Below are 5046 nucleotides of genomic sequence, written 5' to 3'. Positions count from 1 at the left end.
GACTTCGTTCATTGAGATTTAAAGCTGCTCCAGGCCTCAATATTCGTATACAACATTGGTTTTGAGATTTAAAGCCTCTCCAGGTCTCAAGACTCGTATTTGATCTTGGATAGAGATTTAAAGCCGCTCCAGGCCTCAAGATTCACATCTGAACCTTGGATGGATCCATTTTCGGTAGTTCATCTCCGATACAACAACAAAGATAATCAATAAAAACAAATATCCACTACCTGCGATGGATCAAAAATTATAGTTCTATAACGAGAACATATAAACAACAAGTATGTGATTTTCTTCGGGAATACTCAAGAATTCATCGATCTTAAGTATCATATCCCTTTCAATCGATGTCTTCTTATACCTTTCATTTTGAGTTTGAGACGCTCCACATCTGGAGAATCAACACAACAACTCATATCAAAATTCAGCTCAAGTTCACTATTCAATATTCGAGCGAAACGACTTCATCCTTGAGCTATTCGATCCCGATTCAAAGCGGAATTCTCGAGCCTTCAGCCTCCAATACCAATCTGAAATTGAAGTGATCACAAGCTATAAATATCAGTTGGCAACTCAAGAAATGCTTAGCTAAATCCACAAGTCAATCTTCATTCATCCTCGAGATTAAAAGTCACTTCAAACCTCTATCAAATATTCACCAAATGGAACTCAGAATTCTCAAACTCGATAACCTCTTATCAAAGCTGAAAATGAAGTATAACAATCTATAAGTATCAGCTATAAACTCATATAATATCCAGCTCCATCAAACTCTAGAAAATTATTGAACCGGCTGCGTAACGGTACAAACTCGGTAACCGAAACTTAACTCTATCGAATCAAAAAATCATATCCAACATATATCTTCAACATATCAGCAAAAATATCATCACTAAACCAGCAAATCAGAAGGTGTATATCTCGAACACAAGATGGAAAATTATATCAAATCAAAACGGTGTTCGTTCTTTGATTCGGTTTCAAATATATAAACGCAACTAGTTAAAGAACATATATTCATAGTTATGATCTGATTTCGCCAACATACAACATCTCGAGACAGGCTGAAACATAATAAATCTTACATCAAATCGTAGTCCTTCTTGTAAGGATCGCAACGCTATATTCGAAATTGAAATCGGATGGCCGGATCAAAAGATATCGGAGCTTGGACGGAACGGCCATGGCTTTTCTTCTTATTTCTTGCTTCTCTCGTTTCCTTCTGTTACAATTCTGATATCCAATTCCCAAATATTCACATCACATCACACATGTGATTTCCCACTTGCAAGAGAAATTGCACTTTAGCCCCTAAATTGTTCCATATTTGCAAATCATGAAAATGGTATGATGTGATGTTTCTGTTCTTGGCTGAATTCCTAGCTGCTCTTCACGTGAGTAATAGATAGATATAAGGTGGAGAATTAAATAAATATAAGCAATATTGCAGGGTAGTCCCTGAAAGTTTCAATAATTGCAAAATAGTCCTCGGCCAATCTCTTTAATTCAATTTCAATCCTAAATAACTTAAAAATATTAGAATTTAATTCGAAACTCTAAAAATTCTCAAATTAAATATTCTCGGATTAAAATTAAATAATCTCGGACATTTTCCCTTGATCTTCTCAATATCTGCAAATTAGTCCAAAATAAATTCGTTAATTCCCGAAACTCGGAATTTAAATCTTAAATCCCATAGATATTCAATTCGAATATTTTTAACTTTTAATTTAAGAATCCCGGAATTTAAATCTCAAAATCCATAAATTTTCAAATTAAATATTTTCAACTTATAAATTAAATCTCTAATTTCCATAAATTCTCCAATTCATATTTTTCCAAATTCGGAATTTAAATCTCAAATTCTGTAATTAAGAACTAAATATTTTCGGGCCTTACAATTTCTCTCCTATAAGAAATGATTTCCTCCTCGAAATCGCATTCAATCTGAATATCAAATCTGATAGATTGAATGATTATCTGAAGAAATTCTCATCTTAATCATATAACTCTAAACGTCTTATCTCACCTTGTAATCTCCGTTCAATTTATCTCTTCTCTTCTGTGTCTATTTTCTTGTACTTGTAATAGCTAAGGAGAATTCTCTCCGAGCTATTTCTCTACTCACTCAAGGATCTTTCGAATACTCGACTTAGCTTAGAAGTCTTTTCATAATCTGTCTCATCTGATTAACGTACATAGGAAGAATCTAACGGATACTTCCTTACCTTCGACACATGGAACAAATCTGATCCACCTTATCAATCTGGGAAGAATAATTCGTTCAGTGAAATCACCACTCTGTCTGAAGTCTTAGACAGTGCAATTTAACTGTAGTGATGACTTGTTTCTTTTTCAACATCGTTCTATGCTCTGCACAGAACATATATCACTTCTACACTGTTATTCTGCTCACAGCTTCAAGATTTTTAGTCAATATTCATATTCTGAATCTGTATATTATACATTGTTCTTCTTCTATTCTGAATCGAATGATGTTTCAGGAATAACTTTCTTGCTGACCACTCAGCTCCAGTTCCAAAGGTTATATCTATCATTCATTTATTAACTCTGTTTATTCTACTATGATAATTTTCACATTCTCTATATTTTCTCAAATCCTATCTGATTTGATCGTTGATATTTCGGAAATATCATCCTACATCAAGAAACTTTTTGAGTCTCTAATCATTTAATAATCAACATATTATCTCTATATCAATCTGATAGCTGTCACAGGAATCAAATACTCAAGTGGCAACACATCGAATCAGCTAATACCGAATCAGGTACTAGAATTCTGAGCATATTCTCGAAATCTGGATAATCATCTCGGACAATCCATCGATCGAAAAATGGTATAATGCAATCACATAACAAAACACTCAGAACATCGAAAATTCAATGCCACAATCTATCACATAAATCTAAAGTCTCTATTTCGATAATAGATTTCAATAATTTCTGTAATCTCATCATATCACTAACTTTTTACAGTTATCTCTTCATACATGCATCATGTCTAATACAACATATTCTTGCAATATGGTTAGTTTGTTTGGACTAATCATCAATTTTAGGATGATATACTGTATTCTCACATTTCAGAGCACTCAGAGCCTTTGATAGTCTGTATCACAATTCAATAGTAAACCTAACATCTCAATCTGAAACAATAATTCTTGGTTTACTATGCAATCTCATAACAATTCTGACCCACATATCAGTGATCTGGTCATGAATATTTGTCATCTTATCCAGCAAAGCAATTCAATCTGATCATAAGTACCATAGTTTTCATAACGCACGTTGTCTTATCTTGGTAGTTTAGTGACATTATCTTTCGAATAGTGATCTTATTTCAATTCTGACGTTACTAAACTGTCACTGAACCCATCTGGTCAATGCTTTTCAACTTCACTTGAAACTCTCTATATGTTTAGGCTTTAAAACACACAAATTCTGTCACATCTGATTTCTTTATTTTCTGATAAAAGATTTTTCGATGGATATTGAACTTGTGGTTGTGCGTCTCTTTCAGAATCTAATTTGAGGCTTCAATTCATATCTTACTCTGGCATTCTCTACTGAATTCTCACTGCTTTGAATTACTTTATGAGTTTTTTCAATCTTCTTAAACAAATCCGGCTCATTTTCGATCGAAAATAATTCTGATTGGTTGTGCATTCATCTAAATATTCAAGCCAGCATACACATAATTCTCTCATCAATTGATCGAATGCTCATTTAATTCTTCCGTTTTTGTTTCCCAAGTACTGAAAAATCACACAATCAACCCACAAATCTGGATAACACTCTAATCTCTCTATCAGTTACAAGCCAAAAATCTCAAATACGCTGAAATATCCATCAACGGATCAAAAATTCTACAATCAAAAGAAATGAGTCAAGATCGAGAAATCTCTCAATTAGGGTCATCCATAATCAAATCTTCTGGATAAAAAACTATGCTAAGTGAAAACAACTCACTTGCATCATATAACTCAAAGAGACTGAATATGAATAAAAAAATGAGAGCCAATTAATATCGATTGAAGGGTGAATAACAATAACCCCAAAATTGATCTCAAACAATTCAAGAATCATTTCTCTAGTTTGATGTAATAATTTCAGCATAATCAAAGAAAAGACCCAATTGTAACTGATTTTCTTAGCTTTATCTTTTCTATAAACTCTCAATACCAATATTCACTTCATAATCATATCAATTCTCTATTGAATTCCAGTTCACAACTTAAACTAAGTCGGAAATCTCAACTGAAATATATTTGCACATTCTAACCATTGGCATATCTACCAATTCTGGTTTAGTTCTTGAACATCTCTAGTGCATAGAATATAATTATTTCAGCACTTTTCTGCAGTCAAACAGGATATATATCGAACCGAAACAAAAAGAATCTGAGTTCTAGATGTTATACCATATCATAATATTCATATGCACTTTCTGGTGCTGATCTATCTTAATCACTTCTGATATTTAATCTTCTGCAATTTTGTACTTGGTTAGTGCATAATCATCTATCATGCAACATAAACAAATATTTCCTAATACGACCAAAATCATGTTCAATTTCATTTCATCAAAATTGTAATTCAATTCTTCAATTCAATTCACGGATTCTCTTTTTTGATTAAGAGGTTAAAATTTAATAAAGCTTTCATATATATATATATATATATATATATATATATATATATATATTACACCAGTAACATAACAGATTAACTAAAACAATAAATCTGTTACCTACAATTCGCATTCTCAGGTGCAATTTCATTCTGATCCTCTGTATATAGAACAGATTCAAGCACATCTGCCTGAAACTTCTCTGCACTGATTGCTAGGATGTCTCCCTCCACAATTAGAGCAACAATCACGGGCATACTCTGCATTCTGACCCAAACTAATATGTCTCGGTCCACTAGCTAAAAGAACTACTCGCATATCTCTTGCCTCGTATCTGCTCTGAGGTGTAAATTGTGGCTGAGGTTGTGATTGTCTTACATACTGTGGCATGTCTA

The sequence above is a fragment of the Henckelia pumila genome, chromosome 4 (genome assembly GCF_033568475.1).
Source record: "Henckelia pumila isolate YLH828 chromosome 4, ASM3356847v2, whole genome shotgun sequence".
Taxonomy (NCBI): Eukaryota; Viridiplantae; Streptophyta; class Magnoliopsida; order Lamiales; family Gesneriaceae; genus Henckelia; species Henckelia pumila.
Note: the sequence above shows the minus strand (reverse complement) of the source record.